The sequence below is a fragment of the Hypanus sabinus genome, chromosome 31 (assembly GCF_030144855.1).
Source record: "Hypanus sabinus isolate sHypSab1 chromosome 31, sHypSab1.hap1, whole genome shotgun sequence".
In the NCBI taxonomy this organism is placed as follows: Eukaryota; Metazoa; Chordata; class Chondrichthyes; order Myliobatiformes; family Dasyatidae; genus Hypanus; species Hypanus sabinus.
The window spans coordinates 8,798,089-8,820,754 of record NC_082736.1 but is presented as its reverse complement, the minus strand read 5'-3'; the positions used below and the strand labels follow the sequence as shown (position 1 = coordinate 8,820,754).

At 45.0% G+C, this 22,666-nt stretch overlaps 3 non-coding genes across 3 annotated transcripts; 2 read left to right on the top strand and 1 right to left on the bottom strand.

The window, feature by feature from the left end:
- Nucleotides 1-2,997: 2,997 nt before the first annotated feature.
- On the top strand, nucleotides 2,998-3,069 carry trnam-cau (transfer RNA methionine (anticodon CAU)). The gene has a single exon. It is a non-coding gene; the product is annotated as a tRNA-Met (tRNA).
- Nucleotides 3,070-11,071: 8,002 nt separating this feature from the next.
- trnas-aga (transfer RNA serine (anticodon AGA)) lies at nucleotides 11,072-11,153 on the top strand. Its single transcript has one exon. It is a non-coding gene; the product is annotated as a tRNA-Ser (tRNA).
- A 10,087-nt stretch (nucleotides 11,154-21,240) lies between these two features.
- trnaq-cug (transfer RNA glutamine (anticodon CUG)) lies at nucleotides 21,241-21,312 on the bottom strand. Its single transcript has one exon. It is a non-coding gene; the product is annotated as a tRNA-Gln (tRNA).
- Nucleotides 21,313-22,666: the final 1,354 nt, after the last annotated feature.

The following is a 22,666-nucleotide window of genomic DNA, read 5'->3' as shown; positions in this document are numbered from 1 at the left end:
ACAAAGGAAGTCAGAGATTGCATAGCATTAAAAAAAAGGGAATATGACAGAGGTAGGTGAGTGAGAGGACAGATGATTGGGAAATTTTTAAGGAACAACAGAGCTGAAAAGGCAATACGGGGAGAACAGAGAGTAGGTACGAACGGAAGCTAGCCAGGAATATAAAGGAGGATAGCAAAAGCTTTTTTTTAGGTATGTGAAGAACAATGAGAACAATGTTGGGTCCTTAAAGAATCAGTTGGGTGAAATTGTTATGGGAAACAGAGAAATGGCAGAAGAATTCAATAAGTACTTTAGATCTGTCTTCACTAAGGAAGACACAAGCAATCTCCCAGATGTATGGATGGGCCAAGGACATAGGGTAACAGAGGGAATTAAACACATTGACATTAGGAAGGAAACGGTGATGAGTAGACTGATGGGACTGAAGGCTGACAGATCCCCAGGTCCAGATGCTCTGCACCCTAGAGTACTGAAGAGGGTGGCCCTGGAAATTGCGGAAGCATTGGTAATAATTGTCCAATGTTCCTTAGATCCAGGATCAGTTCCTGAGGATTGGGGAATGGCTCATGTTATCACACTTTTTAAGAAAGGAGGGAGGGAGAAAACAAAGAACTATCGACCTGTCAGCCTGACATGGGTGGTGGGGAAGATGCTAGAGTCCATTAATAAAGACGAAATAGTGGCATATCTAGATAGCAGTGATGGGATTGGGCCAAGCCAGCATGGATTTGCCCAGGATAAATCATGCTTGACCACTCTATTGGAGTTATTCGCGGATGTAACCAGGAAGTCAGACAAGGGAGATCCAGTGGATGTAGTGTACCTCGGTTTTCAGAAGGCATTTGATCAGGTCCCACATAGGAGATTGGTGGATAAAATCAAAGCTCATGGCATTGGGCGGAAGACATTGACAGGGACAAATAACTGGCTGGCAGATAGAAAGCAAAGCATAGCGGTGAATGGGTTTTTCTCGGAATGGCAGATGGTGACTAGTGGGGTGCCACAGGGCTCGGTATTGGGACCACAGCTGTTTATAATTTACGTCAACGATTTAGATGAAGGCATTGAGAATAAAATCAGCAAGTTAGCTGATGATACCAAGCTGGGTGGAAGTGTGACATGTGATGAGGATGCTCGGAGATTTCAGGGTGACGTGGATAGGCTGGGTGAGAGGGCAGATTCTTGCCAGATGACGTTTAATGTGAATAAGTGTTAGATTATCCACTTTGGGAGTAAGAACAGGAAGGCAGATTATTATCTGAACGGTGTAGAGTTGGGTAAGGGTGGAATACAAAGAGATCTAGGAGTCCTTGTTTATCGTCTCTGAAGGTGAATGAGCAATTGCAGCAGGCAGTGGCGAAGGCTAATGGAATGTTGGCCTTTATTACAAAGCGAATTGAGTACAAGAGTAAGGAAAGCCTGTTACATTTGTACAGGGCCCTGGTGAGACCACACCTGGAGAATTGTGTACAGTTTTGGTCTCCAGGGTTAAGGAAGGAAATCCTGTCTGCAGAGGAAGTGCACCGTAGATTCACAAGGTTAATTCCTGTGATGTCAGCACTGTCTTACGCAGAGAGCTTAGATAGAATGGGCTTATACACACTGGAATTAAGGAGATTGAGAGGGGATCTGATTGCAACAAATAAGATAATTAAGGGATTGGACAAGATAGAGGCAGGAAATACGTTCCAGATCCAGTACCACAGGGCATGGTTTGAGAATAAGGGGTAGGTTATTTAAGACAGAGTTAAGGAAAAACTTTTTCTCCCAGACAATTGTAGGGGCCTGGAATGAACTGCGTCGGAAAGCAGTGGAGGCCAATTTTCTGGATGCTTTCAAGAAGCAGCTAGACAAGTATCTTATGCATAAGGAAATCAAGGGATATGGGAACAAGGCAGGAACTGGGTATTGATAGTAGTTGATCAGCCATGATCTCAAAATGGTGGTGCAGGCTCGAAGGGTCGAATGGTCTACTTCTGCACCTATTGTCTATTGGCGGAAGTGGGACAGATGCTCCTGACGACTACTGCAGGCTATAATTTAGAATTTTAACAAACATATAGTTCGTGTTTCATTAGCCACCAGCCAGAAATCGCTTAAGTTCACCATCACCATCTTAATCCCGTTTCGAATCAACACCCTCAGAGAGTATCCTGAAGTCACACATAGTGATAACCCCGTTGTTGTTCCTTCCTATAATCTGTCTCTGTGACTGATGGAGATGAAGCTGTGTAACATAATCCCATCAGATTGATTCCCCGTCGTTAATTTTGCAGACTCACTCTTAATGCTTTTTACATTCAACTGAACAAATCTCAATCCATCTTTCCTGTCGTTTATATCCCCGAGCTCCTGCCCATCTATCATACAGTATTATTGCTCAAAATGTCGTATTTTGTAAGAAGCCCCGGAAGAGGAATGAATTGTCCACGATAAAAATTAAATAAGATAAAACACATTCACTGGCGGAGTATGGGGAACGAGGGGCAAGGTGGGATAAAGCATGAACGACACAGCGGGTTGTCCAGAAAGTAAGGAAGAAAGAAACGAAAGTGGAGACAGAATGAGGTAAAACAAGGAATTAACGACAGAAAGTTAAGTAAGTGAGTAGGAATAAGGGGGAAAGATGGAATTGATGCAACATGGACAGACACAGACGGAAACCCAGACATACACAGACGCAGATAAGACCTAAACATTTACAGGCACCGACACAGGCATAGAAAGAAACAGACAGAGAGAGGGATGCAGACTTTATACAGACACAGAGACATAGAGGGAGACAAACACAGACATTGTCAAGACAAAGACATATACAGGCACTGACAAAGAGACAAACAGAACCGTAGACCCTGACATATACAGATACGCAAAAAAACACATCCACACCAAGACACACACGTGCAAACACCCAGAGACTGATCCACACACACACACACACACACCCGCAAGAGATTGCACATCATTCATGGAAGAGCAATGTTGTTTTCTTATAGCAGAGTGGCGCAGCGGAAGCGTGCTGGGCCCATAACCCAGAGGTCGATGGATCGAAACCATCCTCTGCTATGTCAGCTGCGGCCAACGACAATTTTCCGTCAGTGCGCTTTAAAACAAGAGGCCATCTCATCATTGGTAGATTCAAGGAAATCCACTGGCTTTCGCCTGGAATGTACTAAACTCTGTTATCTTTTTCACTATTTACTATTTGGTTGGAAAGATTAAACCATCGTGCGTTGAGGTATCTTATTGTCATCTATTTTCTACAGGGCAGCACAAGAGCGCACTCCGCCTTTCCGGCCGAGAACCTTCATCAGGACTGGAGAAAAAGAACGAGAAGACCTTGCCCAGGAGTCTCTTTCTCGATATTCCAAATCGTTCGCTGTATCGATTTCTCAGACAATAAATCCTGCTGGAGAATGCGCTTCATCCCATTGCAGAAACAGAAACAAATAGGAGCTGACTAAATCAACTAAATCTGTTGAATCAAGAAATGACTCCTCAAGAGAGAGAGTGGACCACCAAAGTCGCCCACAGAGATCACCAAGACATCACACCGGTGTGTCCAGCTCCTGAGGAGACTGAAGCCAGTGAGACTTCCCCTGCCACTATTCTAACTTAGCTTTTATTTTACATGAGAACTAAACACTCTTAATTTAGATCTCTTATTTCACAAGAGATCTAACCACTTTCTAAACCGTCTGGTATGAGAATAGCAAGGCATCCGACGGCAAGACCCTACAAATGATAGAGTTTCTAACATTGAGACCCAGCGATCTCCGGTCCATTCAGAACTGACGGAATTCTGACCTCATTCGATCATATGGACGGTCTGGGAGGTGAAAGAGTCTCGGGATTGGTAAAATAAATCCCGGAGTGTGGGTGTATTCCCCGCTGCACCTCAGACTACCGTCGCTGCTCTTTCCGTCGAAGACAGACCAAAGTAACATACACAAAGTGGAGGAGAATTTCAGCGGGCAAGGCGGCATCTCCGCCCGAAACATCGACTGTTTACTCCTCCCCATAGATGCTGTATGACCTGGTGATTTGTTCCAGCATTCTGTGTTCTGGATTTGCAGCATCTGCAGAATCTCCTGTGTTTATAACCTAAATAACAGCCGCAGACAAAAATGAGGAAGACAAGAAGACACAGAGGGAAATAACCTGTGTGTCTGACTACAGGGCCGTAGGAATAGGGTCAGAATCATAATGAAAATCATATCCGTTGCTGAAATGTCTGGACGAGATATCCGGCTGGGTTGGAGCACAGCGACCGGATAATAACCGGATGGCGTAGGAAGTGATGAAGAGGGAAAGTAGGACGGGGAGGAAGGTAAAAGCGTGAGAGAGATGTGAGGGAAATTAGACAGGCAAAATATCCCAACAAACAAAACAATTGATAATCGGGGAAAAGCAGAAACATTAACAAATAAAAAGACAGGAGAAGAACGGAGATATGTAGCGATCAGCAGAATGGCGCGGTGGGAACGTGCTGCGCCCGTTATCCAGAGGCCGGCAGATCAAAACCTTCGTCTGCTATTCTTCAGCAGAATATTTTACCGCAAATCGTCGTCACGTCACCTGTGTACACAACACACTTTTCACTAAAAATTAAAAACTTGTGCTTCCAATTTAAGTTTCCGTCTACTCACTCCATCATTTTCTGGGATTTGTTGGGAATTTCGCGGGTAAAAGGACAATTCCTGTCGTGCTCGGCAATTGCCCAACACATCTTGTTCTCCGCAGCATAAAGCTGTGTCTGGTACTGAACTGGTTGAACAGAGAATACCGGAAAAACTCAAGAAACATCTGTGAGTGATAAAACGGGATTAACCTTTCTGATCGTGACACTCAACTGGAAATGGCGAGTAAGAAGATAGTTTTCAGTGTCAAAGAAAGTGAGAAGTTGGGTGGGAAGTGAAACGGGGGACTTCTCTGATAGGACAAGACCAACACACGATGGCCGTAAGACATGTGGAAAGAGTAACATTGGGCTAAAATGGCAGACGAACGACGGGCAGAAATGTTCATTTCATAGTGAAGGAAGTAATGTGGCTGAGTGATACCCGGCCGAGATGTTTGTGAGACAGGTGCTGGAAAACAGGTACAACACATCGCGATCGCCTGAAATGGAACCCGGGAGCGTTGATTGAAAGGCAGCTATGCTCATCCCTATACTACTATCGCACCATGTTGCAGGAGTTTCGAGTAGTGTAGCATCTCCCATCTTCCATGTGATTCCACTGACCCCGAGCTGTTCTCTGTCGGATCAATCCTCACTCTGCAGCAGGTTTTATTGCGGCCAGTTGACATCGCCATTCTCAAACAGAGGGAGTTATACAACAGTTATCCAACCGTTCAAAGGGACGGTTTACACCTGAACCGGAGCGGTACTAACATTCTTGCAGGGAAGTCTGCTAGTGCTTCTTGGGGGGGTGGGGTTTATATTAAATTTGCAGGGGGCGGGGATCCAGAATGTGAGAGCGGATAGCGAGATGAAGAATAAAGGACAGGTGGGGACTACACGGTTCCGGAATATTAATTGTGTAGTAGAGAAAGGTGAGGCGGAACAGGTGATAAAGAGGACACATGTACAGAGGGATGGTCTCATGGAACATGGAGTTAAAAGTGCAGAAAGAATAAGTAAATTTAGGAATGACAACGAATTTCTACGTGCGTATAGCACGGTGGGAGTTCGGGGAGCTAGGTTAAGCACAATAGGCAGAGATTCAAACAGAGAGAAGAGAAACCGGCTAAAAATTCTATATCTGAATGCAGGAAGTGTCAGAAATAAGGCAGATGAACTTGAAGCTCAAGTACGAATGGGTAACTATGATGTTGTTGGGATAACAGAGACATGGCTGCAGGGAGATCAGATCTGGGAAATGAATGTACAAGGGTATACGTGCTATCGTAGGGACAGAAATCTAGGCAGAGCGGGTGGGGTGTCCCTGTTGATGAGGAATGAGATTCAGTCCTTTGCAAGGGGGGGCGTAGGATCAGGAGAAGTGGAGTCTGTGTGGATAGAATTGAGTTAAAGTAAAGGCAAAAAGACCCTAATGGGTGTGTTCTAGAGGCCACTAAACAGTAGCATGGAAATTGGGTGCAAGTTGAATAGGGAGTTAACATTGGCATGTGGCAAAGGTAATGTCGCAGTAGTTATGGGGGATTTCTACATGCAGGTGAACTCGGAGAATCAGGTTGGTGCTGGACCCCAGGATAAGGAGTTTGTAGAGTGTCTAAGGTATGCATTCTTGGAACAGCTCCTACGAGAGCCAACCAGGGTTAAGGATATTCTGGATTTAGAGTTATGTAATGAATAGGATTTGAAAAGCGATCTTGAAGTAAAAGAGCCATAAGGAGGTAGTGATCATAATATGATGTTTTTTATCTGCAATTTGAGAAAGATAAGGGTCGCTCGGAGGTATCAGTGTTGCAGTTCAACAAAGGAGACTATGGAGCCAAGAAATGGAGCTAGTCAAAATTAACTGGACGGATATCCTCGCAGAAAAGACAGTGGAACAGCAATGGCAGGTATCCTTGGGAATAATGCACAAGGTGCAAAATCAGTTCATCCCCCGGAGAAGGAAGGATTCAAAGGGGGGAAAGGGGCCACAGTGGATGACAAAGGAATTCAGAAATTATATAGCATTAAAAAAGGGAAGTATGACAGAGCTAAGGTGAGTGGAAGGACAGATGATTGGGAATTTCTTTAAGGAGCAACAGAGCTTAACTAAAAAAAGCAATACGGGGAGACAAAATGAGGTACGAACGCAAGCTAGCCAGGAACATAAAGGAGGATAGCAAAAGCTTTTTTTTTAGGCATGTGAAGAGAAATAAGAGAGTTCACAACAATATTGGGGCCTTGAAGAACGAATTGGGTGAAATTGTTATGGGAAACAGAGAAATGGCAGAAGAATTTAACAAGTACTTTAGATCTGTCTTCACTAAGGAAGACACAAACAAACTCCCAGATGTATGGATGGGCCAAGGATATAGGGTAACGGAGGAAATAAAACAGATTGACATTAGGAAGGAAACGGTGATGAGTAGACTGATGGGACTGAAGGCTGTCTAATCCCTAGGTTCAGATGGTCTGCATCCTAGGGTACTAACGTAGGTGGCCCTGGAATTTGCGGATGCATTGTTAATCATTTTCCAATCTTCCTTAGATTCAGGATCAGTTCCTGAGGATTGGAGAATGGCTAATGTTATCACACTTTTTAAGAAAGGAGGGAGGGAGAAAACAGAGAACTATCGACCTGTCAGCCTGACATCGGTGGTGGGGAAGATGCTTGAGTCCACCATTAATGATGAAGTAGTGGCATATCTAAATAGCACTGATAGGATTGGGCCGAGCCAGCATGGATTTGCCAAGGGCAAATCATGCTTGACTAATCTATTGGAGCAATTCGAGGATGTAACAGGAAGGTAGGCCAGGGAGATCCAATGGATGTAGTGTACCTCGATTTTCCGAAGGCATTTGATAGGGTCCCAGATAGGAGATTGGTGGGAAAAATCAAATCTCATGGCAATGGGGGGGAAGATATTGACATTGATAGAAAACTGGCTGGCAGATAGAAAGCAAAGGGTCGCTGTTAATGGGTGTTTCTTGGAATTGCAAGTGTTGACTAGTGGGGTGCCACAGGGCTCGGTAGTGGGACCACAGCTGTTTACGATTTACGTCAACGATTTAGATGAATGCATTGAGAATAACATCAGCAAGTTTGCTGATGATACTAAGTTGGTTGGCAGTGTGACATGTGATGAGGATGTTAGGAGAATTCAGGGTGACTTGGATAGGCTGGGTGAGTGGGCAGATACTTGGCAGATGACATTTAATGTGAATAAGCGTGAGGTTATCCACTTTGGGAGTAAGAACACGAAGGCCGATTATCAACTGAACGGTGTAAAGTTAGGTAAGGGAGAAATGCAATGAGAACTAGGAGTCCTTGTTCATCAGTCACTGAAGGTGAATGAGAAAGTGCAGTAGGCAGTGAAGAAGGCTAATGGAATGTTGGCCTTTATTACAAAAGGAATTGAGTACAACAGCAAGGAACTCCTTTTGCATTTGTACAGGGCCCTGGTGAGACCACACCTAGAGTATTGTGTACAGTTTTAGTCTCCAGGTTTAGGGAAGGACATCCTGGCTGTAGAGGAAGTGCAGCGTAGATTCACAAGATTAATTCCTGAGATGTCAGGACTGTCTTACACAGAGAGGTTAGAGAGCCTGGACTTGTAGACGCAGGAATTAAGGAGATTGAGAGGGAATCTGATTGCAACATATAAGATTATTAAGGGATTGGACAAGATAGAGGCAGGAGATATGCTCCAGATGCTGGGAGAGTCCAGTACCAGAGGGCGTGGTTTGAGAATAAGGGGTAGGTCATTTAGTGCAGAGTTAAGGAAAAACTTCTTTTCCCATAGAGTTGTGGGGGTCTGGAATGCACGGCTACGGAAGGCAGTGGAAGCCAATTCTCTGGATGCTTTCAAGAAGGAGCAAGATAGGTATCTTATGGATAGTGGAATCAAGGGATATGGGGACAAGGCAGGAACCGGGTATGGATGGTAGTTGATCAGCCATGATCTCAAAATGGCGGCGCAGGCTCGAAGGGCCGAATGGTCTACTTCTGCACCTATTGTCTATTGTCTATTTTCCATAACACCCGAGAGTTATACAACAGCCAATGAGCATTCACCAGCGACCGGACTGAGTGACAGCCGAACTCTCAGATAGTCGAAAGGACTTCAAATGGTGCCTGTTGCACACATCAGCAACTGGGAAAACAAATCCAGATTGTGCATGTTCTTTAGAAAAAACGATGTATATTTACGAAGGCGATTGATAAGTTCGTGGCCTACGGTAGAAGGAGATGAGTTATACAGCTTTCGCTATATCCACAAGCAAGTTAAGTCTTTGAGTGATAATTCGGAAAGTTTGAAGTTAATAACTCATCCCTTTCCACCGTAGGCCACGAATTTATCAATCACTCCAATGAATTATTATCTTCTAACGTTCTGCACAATCACTCTGAGACTTGAACAGCGTGTGCATGCAACGAGCGCAGTGTAACTCATCTCCATGTGCCTCAGTCCACGAACTTAGCAATCGCCCCTACTCTGGACTCTTTCTGGAGGTCCAAGATCGGTATGCTCCACAACTCTGGACTAAGTGTGTAAATGTTGGAGGGGACTATTTTGAAAAAATAATGGTGTTCGGTTTTTATAAAACTGACTCCTTCTATCTTAGGGCACGAAACCCCTCGTAGGTGTCAGCTGAGTTTAGGAATAAATAAACTAATAACCAACAACCAATTTGCTGGGATAATACTGCGATTCCCTCCATAGTTGGTAGAAGATTGAGGAGCAGATCTGCTGGCAAATCACACAGAAATGTTACGTGGATAGAGTTACAAAGATCGGACATTTCAACTTCTGCAAAATTAACCAGACCATTTTTTTTGTGTGTGTAAGATAAGAAATGGTATTTTTGAAGTGCATTTGGAAGAGTATTTTTGTTCCAGGCCATCGATCGTCCTACTAGTGTTGACAATGGAACTAGCTTTCGAAAATCGCTCTGTAACCTGTAATAATCAAATCTCGCACTTTACTGTCTCCGGGTAAATAACAACGTAACTATGTCAATACCGGGCCAGCAACTCAGAAACAAGAATTCTGCTGTTCCCTCTGTACCAATACTCACTCAGACTACTTTCCCCAACTATATCACCAAATTAAGGCAGCTCAGGTGGCCACGTGATCGATCCTTTCTTCTCCCAGTCACTGACTTGGTGGATTCTTCCTTGCGATGGTGTGTTTCAGAACAGAGTTATCGCTGCTAGCACATTCGGTTTCCACTTTTATATTCATAATTTCCAATTCATTTATCCCATTCCAGTGTCATTGGCCGTACGTGATCTGATCGGCTTGAAATCTCCATTTTGTTGACTCTTCTCCAGGCCAGCACCCATTTATTTTCCTCTTCCCAGTAAGCGTCAATTGGTAATTTATGGATCTTTGTTCCCTTTAGAAACCAGTTTAAATAACTCCAGACAGACATTGACCCCAACATTCACACATGTGCATGTTATATCAAAAACACTTCACAAATAACTTCGAATTTGGAAAAGATCTCTTAAACCCGAGATGACCTGAAGCAACTTTGTGTTTGTTTTAAAACATAGAAATTTTCCTCTCACAAAATGGAAGATGTAAAACGGTTCCACAAAATGACATCTTCATTTCCATGCAGTTGGCTGGTACAAAGACACTTGATCTGTCTGCTTCCACTGTCCTTGAGCCATTCGAGTTCGATGTTATCTTACATATTTTATATCCTCCGTGGCCAACATCTCATCTTTTTCTGTCCACGGAAAATCCTGGAAATAACATTACCGTTAATATGTATCAGTGAATATGGCACAGAAGGAACAGCAGCATTCATGACTATATGAAAAATACAAATAAGTGTTTAAAATATTATCCGAACAAAAGCATGAAGAAACATGATAAGAGTACCCTATTTCATACCATACTGTGCATCGGTTATTTAACAGGAACTAGTATTATTGCTATATGGAGTTTAGAAAAAATGGTACATGGATCGTAGTAAAATAGAGGGCTATGCGTAAACCAAGGTAAATTCTAAATTTAGTACATGTTTAGCACAACATGCGAGACGAAGTAAATTCATTGTGCTGTAGGTTTTCTATGTTTATATATTGAAATGGAATATACCTGTATGAAATCAAACAAAATCAGCAATAATAAATGTGTAAAGGCATGGTGCTCCAACACACTGAAGTTATTAAAGTTGCTCCAAAACACATACTAGGGAAAATACCATGGGTAACCACTAGAACAAAGAGCAATGCAATGACGACATGTGAAGTAATACACGTCAAAGGATGTAAATTAACATCTAAACCCCAGTTCCAAACTTTATTCCAAAAGGGATGTATTCTGCAAAACGTCATTGGCTAAACCGACGTGCCCGTTGTTTAATTTGGTAAATAACTCTATCTGACTCTACCGTAATATAAATTATAGGTGGAAGAACACGAGAGCACTTGTAGTCGTGGCCGAGTGGTTAAGGCGATGGACTAGAAATCCATTGGGGTTTCCCCGCGCAGGTTCAAATCCTGCCGACTACGTGTTTATTTCTATTTTGACTCTCTGATCCCTCTCACGGATACAGATTGTAAAAAGCCAGTCGTAATACCGATCTCTGTTCGGCTGTTATCCAAAATGTTGGTGGTTCCAACCTATCCAGGGCGCTGCTGATCCCGTGGCCTTTGCCTTTCGTTTAGTGCGCTCGATGCTGTCCCTAATACATTCATTAAAAAAGACATATATCCACATATAGAGAGAAAACCACTTCCACGACCCGTCTTGCTTACGTTTCTATTGACTGAATAAATATAAACTAAATATATTGTACATGGACGATCAAACCAGCAGAAACTCGTACAGGGCACCAATGTATTTCACGTTTAAATTTATGTTATCGTCACTTGAAACAGAGTGATTAATTCAGTCAACTTCACTCACAGCAACACTGTCTGTTTCCACAACTCACTTTCAAAATCGACATTTCATGCTGTCGATATTTTTGCTTTGTTATTATTATTATCACTTTCTCAGCTCAAGCGTGTAAAACCTGAAGTCCGGGCGTACTGACGATAACACAAACCTCAATAGCTGCGGACTGCCGACCATTCTAGTGGTGTAGAGTATAGTGGCTTTGTCCTTGTGTAAGTAATCAGATTGAGTTCAACTGCTGCTCAATCCTGTAATGTGTTAGATTGTGCCTAGTGGCTCTTGTCATTTTTTGCATTTATCGTCATTAATTTGTGGGACGTTTATATGTATTTCTAATGTTTTTCGGTTAACCACCTGGCCCAGTAATTCCACAAGGAACTCCTCTGTTTCTGGGAAGAGGTCTCCAACTCTGAGCCAAGCGTTGCACGTTTGCTTCTTCACATCTTGTCTGCCCAGCTCATGGGGATGTTTTCCATGGAGAGATGCTCCCCCATTGGTTAACTTTATATTATTATTATTATTATTATTATTATTATTATTATTATTATTATTATTATTATTATTATTATTATTATTATTATTATTATTATTATTATTATTATTATTATTATTATTATTGTTGTTATTATTTTATTTTATGTTTTTGTATTTTCACAGTCTGCTATGTTTTCTACATTAATTGTCCGTCTTGTGTGCCTCTTTCATTGATTATATTCTGCTTATTTGCTCTTACTGTAAATCGCCGTAAGGAAACGCATCTAACGGTGGCATATTTGTGCTTTGGTAATGAATTTACTTTGAGCTTTGAAGTGTTATGCGCTGCTGCCCGGGACCCAGACACTCGGTGCCCTCTAGTGGCCGGTGGTTGCCTCACGGATCTCACATCCACTTGTCGTTTTGTGAACCAGGAGCCGAGATGTTTCACATCTTGTTCACATCAACGTGTAAGTCAAATAAAGCAACGACTTGCTGCTCCACTGCGAAGTTTACGCACGTCGGTGACATTTGTATAAAGGGAAACAAATTTAATGTTTCAGGTGACCCATTCGTCCCCACTGGGAAAGGGAGAAAATAAGGTATTTTTCAGTTTCAGAAAAAATGGGCCAACGTGATCGGGCAAAGGAAAAGCCGCGGATCTGAGTGACTGTGTCTGTTATAATCGGGGCTTTTATTTCTATATTGTATGAACAATAAAACTGCGGGAAACGTCCAGCACGGCAGACTATGGTAATGAAAGAAGGGGACGAAAGGAGTCAAAGGCCGGGTGGGCGACGGGGGAAGATGGGGATTTTTTTGGCACAAGGATCAGAGTAACGCACACAAAACACTGGAGGACTTCAGCAGGTCAGTCAGCATCTATGGAGAGAAATAAAAACATCGAAGTGTCAGGCCATGTTCTTTCATCAGTACTGGAAAGGAAGGTTGAAGAAGCCAGATTAAGAAAGCTGGGGAAGAGAAGGGAGTTCAAGCGACAAGGTGATTTGTGAGGCCAGGTGAGGATGGAAGGTAATATGTTGGGGAAAGGGGAGTTTTGAAAACTGGGAGATGATAGTTGAAGCCAAGTAAGAATAAAATGTAGACATTTTGGAGAAAGGGAAACAAATGAGAGGATGGGTGGTGATTGGTGGAAAGGAAAAAAAAGTTGAAAAGCAGAAATTAGATTGGATGACTAGAGGGAGGCGGTAGACGTGCGAGGAAAAGTGAAGACGCAAGAGGGAATCCCGAATGGAAAATTGAAACAAAGAGAGGAGAATGGAGAAATTCCCGGATGAGAGAAATCCTTGTTCGTACTATCAGGCTGAGGGCTACCCAGACGGAATATGAAGAGCTGCTTCTCCATCCCGAGAGTGGCTTCATCGTGGCAGTAGAGGAATCCATGGACCATCATGTCAGAATGGGAATGGGCAGTGGAAATAAAATGTTTGACCATTGGGAAATCCTGCTCGTTGCGGACGGAGCAAGGTTGCTCGACAAAATGCTTCCCCAATTAATCTTGTGTCTCGCAGTTGGAGATGAGGTCGTATTGGGAGCTCCCTAGACAGTAGATGGTCCAGGCAAACTCACAGCTGAAGTGCTTCCTCTGCTGGAAGGACTGCATGTTGTGTGTTAGGAGGTGAATGGACAGGCGCAGCACTTCTTCCGTTTGGATAAACATCAGAAGGGAAATCAGAAGGGAGTGTTTAGTCGTGGCCGATTTGTTCGGCGATGGACCCGGGATCCATTGGGAGTTCCTCGTGCAGCTTCGAGTCCTGATAACCGTGTATTTCCAACATTTTCAGATTGATATTGTCCGTAACTCTCTGATGCAAACCGGTCATGTAGACTATGAAAAAACGGGTCAAGACCAGCAGCAATTGTTGGTCACGGTCTACAACACAGAATTGAACCATTTATTCCTACTTTTCTCAAAATCCGCCTCTGCGTCGCATCGGTGAGCGCGTACGGCTGTTATCCGAAAGGCTGGCGGCTAATGACTCGGCAGATGTTTCTTCTCTGTTGTGTTTCATTGCCAGCTGGTAAACGCTGCGCTGAACGTAGGCCGGGGTTCCCCTCTGCTGCCGCGTTGGGAATTTAAACTGTTATATTTCAGACACGTACCGAGATACAGTGAAATCCTTCTCCGTTCATACCGATCATAGGGTTGAAATCATTACACAGTGCATTGAGATCGCACAAGGTAAAGCAGTAACAGAATGCAGAATAAACTGTAACAGCGACAGGGAAAGAACAGTGCAGGTAAATAATAAGCTGCAGCATCAGAGCGACGTGGCTTGTGAGGTCAAACGTACACCTTATCGTACCAGGAAACGATTCAATAGACAAAACAGCGGGACGGCAACTATCCATAAGACTGTGATAAGTTGGTTCAGGCTCTTGTGCTTTCCGCCCGGTGGAAGAGGGGACAGGAGAGAATATCTGCGACGTGGGGTGTCTTTGGTCAGAAATCTGTCTGTTCGATTTGACCAGAAAGTGCGTGTTTCCTCGAGCGGAATCCTTGGAATTTACGAACTTGCCTGAACAAGTGTTGTGTTTTTCATTTAATTTGGGGTTCTCGATCGTTCAATCGGAGTCCAGTTGGTTTCATCCCAGATGAAGGATATGAAATAAATGTCTGATCTACTACACTGAATGATAATTAATAAAACACAGCGACTCACAGAAAATCGCCCATGAATTAGTGTGAGTGGTCGACTTGGTCCCAAGAGTTCCTTGTACATAGTGTTCTAAAAGAGGTTATTTTTATAGCCTGAAATTGTAAATTTTTAAATGGCCGAGAATCGAACTCAGGTCTACTGGTTAGAAAGCAGCTATGCTCACCACTACACCGGAATCGCCTGATGATGCAGTGGAGATTCGGGTAGTTACCGTCTCCTTTGCTATAAGATTCAGTTCTGTAACTCGATTATCAGTTTCCGAGCTGCTTTCTGAAGGCTCATGCCTCACCCCGTTGCAGTTCCTATCCCGACCAGTGGATGTCGCGTCATTCCAACAGACCGAAGAAACACAACTCTCTGTTTGGTCTGCAGGGAAAAGCAAGTCAAGTCAAGTCAATTTTACTGTCATTTCGACCATAACTGCTGGTACAGTACATAGTAAAAATGAGACAACGTTTTGCAGGACCATGGGGTTACATGAAACAGTACAAAAACTAGACTGAACGACAAAAAAAAACAGAAAAAAAATACACTGGACTACAGACCTACCCAGGACTGCATGAAGTGCACAAAACAGTGCAGGCATTACGATAAATTATAAAGTCGACAATGGGGCAAGGTGTAAGTCCAGGCTGTGGGCATTGAGAAATCTGATATCTTGGGGGAAGAAACTGTTCCATAGTCTGGTCGTGACAGCGCAAATGCTTCGGTGCCTTTTCCCAGACGGCAGGAGAGAGAAGAGTTTGCATGAGCGGTGCGTGCGGTCCTTCATAATGTTGTTTGCTTTCCGGATGCAGTCTGTGGTGTAAATGTCCGTCATGGCGGGAAGAGAGACCCGGATGTTCTTCTCAGCTGACCTCACTATCCACTGCCGAGATGGTGCAATTTACCACCCAGGCAGTAATACAGCTGCTCAGGATGCTCTCAATACATCCGCTGTAGAATGTGATTAAGTTGTGGGGGGGGGTGGGAGTTGGACTTTTCTCAGCCTTCGCAGAAAGCAGAGACGCTGCTGGCGTTTCTTTGCTATGGAGCTGGTGTTGAGGGACCAGGTGAAATTCTCCGCTAGGTGAACACCAAGAAATTTGGTGCTCTTAACGATCTCTACCGAGGAGCCGTCGATGTTCAGCGGGCAGTGGTCGCTCCGTGCCGTCCTGAAGACAAAAACTATTTTTTTCGCTTTGTTCACATTAAGAGACGGTTTGTTGACTCCGCACCAGTCCTTTAGCCACTGCACCTCCTCTCTGTCAGTTGACTCGTCCTTCTTGCTGATGAGACCCACCACACTCGTGTCATCGGCGAACTTTATGATATGGTTCGAGCTGTCCGTTGCAGCACAGTCGTGGGTCAGCAGAGTGAACAGCAATGGACTGAGCACACAGCCCTGGAGGTCCCCGTGCTCAGTGTGATGGTGTTGGAGATGTTGCTCCTGATCCGGACTGACTGAGGTCCCCCAGTCAGGAAGTCTAGGATCCAGTTGCAGAGGGAGGTGTTCAGGCCCAATAGTCTCAGGTTTCCAATCAGTTTCTGAGGGATGATTGTGTCGAATGCTGAACTGAAGTCTATGAACAGCATCTAAACATGTGTGTCTATTTTGTCGAGGTGGGTTTGGGCCAGGTGGAGGGTGATGACATTGGAGTCGTCTGCTGAGCGGTTGGGCAGGTACCCAAACTGCAGGGGTCTAGTGAGGGAGGCAGCAGGGTCTTGATATGTTTCATGACGAGCCTCTCCAAACACGTCATGAAAAATGGACGTGATTGCAACGGTACGGTAGTCATTTACGCAGGACACTGAAGACTTCTTCAGCACCGGAACGATGGTGGTGACCTTGAAGCACGTTGGAACGATTGGTCTGCTTAGGGAGATGTTGAAGATGCCAGTGAGAACATCTACCAGCTGGTCTGCACGTCTTTTGAGCACTGTATCAGGAATGTTGTCTGGTCCAGCAGCCTTCCGTGGGTTGACCGTGCTCAAGGTTTTTCTCACATCGGCCACGGTGAGACACAGCACCTGGTAACTTGTCTGGGGGGGGGGGTGGACTTCCTCGCCACCACGTCATTTTCCACCTCAAAACGGGCGCAGAAGTTATTCAGCGCATCTGGGAGGAGGCATCACCCGCAGTCAGATGACGTCCTGTATTGGTGATATCCTGGATGCCCTTCCACATGCGCCGCGTGTCGCCGCTGTCCTGGCAGTGACTGTCGATTCGCTGGGCGTGTGCACGCTTTGCCCCTCTGATGGCCCGGTAATATTTGGCCCTTGCTGTTGATGGGGCTGCCTTGTTGCCTGCTATGAAGGCGGAGTCACGGGTCCTCAGCAGCGAAAGCACCTCCACGGTCATCCATGGTTCTGGTTAGCGCGTATAGTGATGGCCTTGGACAGAGTAACATCATCAATTCACTTGCTTATGTAGCTAGTCGCTGATGCCGTTTACTCTTCTAAGTTGGTAGAGTCGCCATCAGTTGCAGCCTCCCTGAACATGTGCCAGTCAGTGTGCTCAAAACAGTCTTGAAGAGCAGAGATGGCTCCTGCTAGCCTGGTTTTCACCTGCTTCTGAACTGGTCTGGAGCGCCTGACCAGCGGTCTGTATGCTGGGGTTGGCATAACAGAGATGTGGTCTGTGTAACCGAGGTGGGGGCGGGGCTCCGCCTGGTATGCTTCGGGTATATTTGTATAAACTAGGTCCAACGCCTTCTCCCCCCTTTTTGCAAAGTTCACATCCTGATGAAATTTGGGGAGCAAATCGGCTCTTGAGTGAGTCGGAGCTAGAAATAGTTCCCTGCCTCACGCATCAGCGAAGGGGGAAACAAATCCTGATTATAAATGTTTCAAACAATGGAAAGAACACGCAGTTGGACGTTAATGGGAGCCCTTCCTTTGGCCAGTCATTGAACTCACGGAATTGCTAAAGAATCCTGAGGCCACTCCAGTCACAAAGTGAGAGGGGACGGGTGAAAGGCGCCTGATCTACACTCAACAGATATCAAAATGACTCTGTGAGCTCTAATATACCCTGGCATCCGTATGATGGCCCTGATGAAGGGTCTCAGACAGAAACGTCGACTCATTTCCATCGATGCTGCCTGGACTGCTGAGTTCCTCCAGCATTTTGTGTGAATTACTTTGATTTCCGGTTTCTGCAAATTTTCTCTTGTTTGTAATCCGTGTGACAGATTCCATAACCTCCATTATTTCTCATTAGTGTGGTTTCTCATTCTCCCCTCCAAACAATCGGTAGACCAGGGTTCGATTCCCTGACGCGGAGACTGTTTTCCTGCTGGAAATTAAAATTGGAAATACAAGAGAATTTTTTGAACAAAACAAAGCTGTGTTGAAGTGGTCATTTAGAATATGAAACAACCCAGTCAGCAGATAGCCCAGGACGGGAGAGATCATCGAGAACGTTGTGTTCAGCACCTTTTCTCTAGTAATCCATGAACGGGTCTATAATTGAGCGCCGTTCGGCGTTACACTCGGTCACCGATTCCGTCACTTCGAAACATGAAATACGGGCTGTTGCTGTGAGATATTAACTCACTCACTTCGCAGCACTCATGCCGATTCCCTCAGTCTGTCCGAGTGACTGTCGAATGCAGGGAGAACAGCTGAAACACTTTGGAAAGAACTAAGCCAAGTGGGCAATATGTTTAATGCCCGTTTTAAACCCACCCTCACCCTCCCGCAGCCTCGGAACCTCCGAACAGACGCTCAGAAAGTGAACTGTGGTAAGGAACAGCGATGTTTCGGTCTATGACGTCATTCAAACATGAGAGCATGCGCAGCGCCGTTCCGCCCCTTGACCTGATTGACAGGACAGCAGAACACATCACATGCCCGAGAGCGGTTTTACAACAGCCGCGAATAGAGAGCTCATGGGCCCGGGAGTAGGGCGCTACAGGTGTCCACCTTCCAGCAGCAGCTTATCGCTCTGTGAGCAGCTCTCCAGACAGAATCGGAGATCGGCACTGACTCCGGAGATGGCGTTTGCGAGAAAGAGGCGGAATGTAACAATGACTGAGCACGGAATGCGGAGTGAGTGGGTAGGGAGACGCTATTCCCGGGTTGGGTTAGGTAGGGCTGTGAAGGCGGGGTGGGAAGGAGCTGCCGGTGATGTGCATTGCTGCCTCTTCTCCCCAAACCAGGGAGGAAATCCATGTTTGGTCCCGATCTCCTTGTGTTTGTTTCTGCAGGACACGGAGCCAGACAGGTTTACAAAGAGCGGCTGTTGCAGGATCCCGGAGAGAAGTGTGGCGGACACAGTTTACAATGGCAGCATACACAAAATGCTGGTGGAGCGCAGCAGACCAGGCAGCATCTGTAGGAAGAAGCACAGTCAACGTTTCCGGCCGAGATCCTTCGTCAGGACTAACTGGAAGGAAAGAGAGCAAGAGATTTGAAAGTAGGAGGGGGGTGGGGAAATCCGAAATGATAGGAGAAGACCGGAGTGTGTGGGGTAAATATGAGCGCTGGAAAAGTGATTGGCAAAATGGATACAGAGCTGGAGAAGGGAAAGTATCACGGGACGGGAGGCCTAGGGAGAAAGAAAGGGGGGTGAGAGCACCAGAGGGATATGGAGAACAAGTAAAAGTGCGATGGGCAGAGTGAAAAAAAGGAGGGGAAAATAAATAAATCAGGGATGGGTTAAGAAGGGGAGCATGGGCATTAACGGAAGTTAGAGAATGTAATGTTCATGCCATCAGGTTGGAGGCTACCCACTTGTTACTCCAACTTGATTGTGGCTTCATCTTGAGAGTAGACAAAGCTATGGATAGACATATCAGAATGGGAGTTAAAATATGGGCCACAGGGAGTTCCTGCTTTCTCTGCTGGACAATGGGACGTGGATTTAAAATGTGTGGCCACATCCTGCTTTCTCTGGCTTTTTCTGTCTATCCACGGTCCCAGAACAGGATCACTACAATCCAGTAACGTTGTTCAGTCTCCTTCATCATTCAACGTCGGCAGATGGTATCTATTTGGTACTGCATACGCCAAATTGTAATAACCCATTGACACCGATTGTTCAGACTAAAGACAACAGTTATATAGAAAGGGGATACCCTGGTACAATAATACAGTAGGCCGGCCAGCCGACTTTGTCAGTGCTATCAACAGGAGTTGTGATATTACTGGTGACATAGGTATTGTACGGACAGTTACCTAAATCTGATCACATTACCCGTAGTAGCAATAACAGACACCACGTTCATCCTCATGAAGCAGCTTCAGAGATGAGGATTCATGCAGTCCATTACAAGAAATTTAATGTCAGCGTTCAGAACAGTTCCACTGGGAAGTGTAATTTCTCTGGGCAGTTCAGACCAGTGCTCCCTTCACAGATCTAACTTTGTTACCAACGTAAAACACAGACTCAATTTTGCCCGAAACTCATTACCTCCATTTGGCCTTCAGCAGAGCGCTGGCATCGATCGAAGCTTGTGTCCTCCTCGCTCTCAGCAAAGGATCAGCTGCCTCGCCTCAGTTCAGCCACATCGAATTGTCTTCAATTCCAAAGGGAAGTTACAGACTATTACGTACGATGGTCAACCCACACACATTCCTGGAAGAACTCAGCAGTTCAGGCAGCATTTATTGAAGAATTATTTTTCCAACATTTTGTGTTTGTTAATCGAATTTCCAGCATCTGTAGATTTTCTCTTGTTTGCCAAGTGCGATGATCATTTGCTGGAAAACGTGTAGTGAAAAAGCAGCAATGAACCTCAGCACACTGACTACCACCCCCTTCCAGTGAAGATGCATACCATCCCTTTGGTATCGATCACCTCTGCACAGATGAAGTCCAAGTGATTGGGTAAATGCAAGCGGGCTTTTTCAACGAGGGTTGGGAGGGACTACAAACAGAGGTCATGAGTTAAGGGTGAAAGTTGAAAGTTTATGCAGAACAGGAAAGGACAATTCGTCACTCAGATGGTTGTGACAGTGTTGGAACGTGCATGCAAGTTTGATTTCAATATTTAAGGGAAATTCGGATAGGTGCGTGCATGGTAGGGGTATGGAGCGATATTGCTCCAGTGCAGGTCAATGGGATTATGCAGTTTAAATGATGTAGCACGGATCAAATGGAATAAAGGGCCTGTTTCTGTGCTGCACTTTTCTATGACCCCATGATTCTATGATCCAGAATCTTGAAACCCTGCCCTTGCACCAGCTCCTCAGCCACACATGCATCTGCTATGATCACTCACATCTGAAAACGCCAACAGGAATATAAGACTTCAAATCCCAACCAACCCCGCCCCCCCCACACACACTCAATAAAATAACATGACGCCAACAAGAAAGAAAACACTTTCTTTAAAAAAAACTGAAGGAGAATAATATAAACTACAGACATCATGTATGTCTTCGAGTTTCGAAAATACTGTATCCTCCATCAGCATCACGGAGCTCGTACTCCGTTCAGGTCGTATACTCGTACCCAATCCTTCTGTAGGGCCTTCAGACACAAAGGCGTGGTCTCACGACCGAAGAGCCCTCTCACTAAAATTGTCACAGATAATCCACTGGGTATAATTCAAGTAATAGGTTCCACCGAGACTCGAACTCGGATTGCTGGATTCAGAGTCCAGAGTGCTCACCATTACACCATGGAACCAGATGTGCTTACTGCCAAGGACAACAGGAGGATGAATCTTAGGTTAGTATGAGGTGACAAGTGTAAACATTGACTGTAAATTTACATTGAACTTTATAATTCATAAAACATGTCTTGTGAGAACATGTTGAGGAAAGGAGCAGTTTTCACTTTCGAAGGATCAGGAGGAGACGTTACTTGAAAGAGGTATAGAAGATGCGGGCTGACTGGGAGACCTCAGTCAGTCCAGATCGGGTGCAGTATTTCCAACACCATCACACTGATCACGGAGTTTCCACAGGGCTGCGTGCTCAGTCCGCTGTTGTTCACTCTGCTGACCCACGACTGTACAACAATACACAGCTCGAACTACATCATCAACTTCGCCGATGAGAAGACCGTGGTGGGTCTCATCAGCAAGAACGACGAGTCAGCATACAGAGAGGAGGTGCAGCAGCTAAAGGACTCGTGCAGAGCCAACAACCGGTCTCTGAATGTGAACAAAAACAAAGAGATTGTTCTTGACTTCAGGAGGGCACGGAGCGACCACCCTGCGCTGAACATCGACAGCTTCTCGGTAGAGATTGTTAAGAGCAACAAATGTTTTGGTGTTCATCTGACGGAGAATCTCACCTGCTCTCTCAACACCAGCTCCGTAGCCAAGACAGCACATCAGTGTCTCTACTTTCTGTGAAGGCTGATAAAAGTCCTTTTCCCACCCCTGTCCTCATCGCATTCAACAGAGGATGTACCGAGAGCATCCTGAACTGCTGCGTCACTGCCTGTTTCGGAAATTGCACCATATCCGATCACAGGACCCTGCAGCGGATAGTAAAGTCAACAGAGAAGATCATCGGAGGTGTCTCTTCCCGCTATTACAGACATTTACACCACACTCTGCACCCGTAAATTGAACGGCATTGTGAATGACCCCACGCACCCCTCATAAAAGATCTTCTCCCTCCTGGCATCCGGTAAAATATTACCGAAGCAATCGGGCACTCACGAACAGACTGTGCAACAGTTTCTTCCACGAAGTCATCAGAATCCTTAATACTCAGCGTCTAGACAGACATCTGCATCATTTATTATTATATTAAAATGTGTCCTCTGATATAACTTTTGTCTTATTTATCAATTATTGTACTACCCTGCAATGTTTTGTGCACTTTATTTAGTCCTGTGTAGGTCTGTAGTCTAGTGTAGATCTTGTGTTGTCTCACTTAGTCTGGTGTATTTTTGTCCTGTTACATGAAGCACAATGTTCCTGGAAGAACGTTGTTTCGTTTTTACTGTGTACTGCAACAACAGTTTATGGTCGAAATGACATTAAAAAGCGACTTGACTTGCTGATGGAAGGCCTGTATAGATTAGA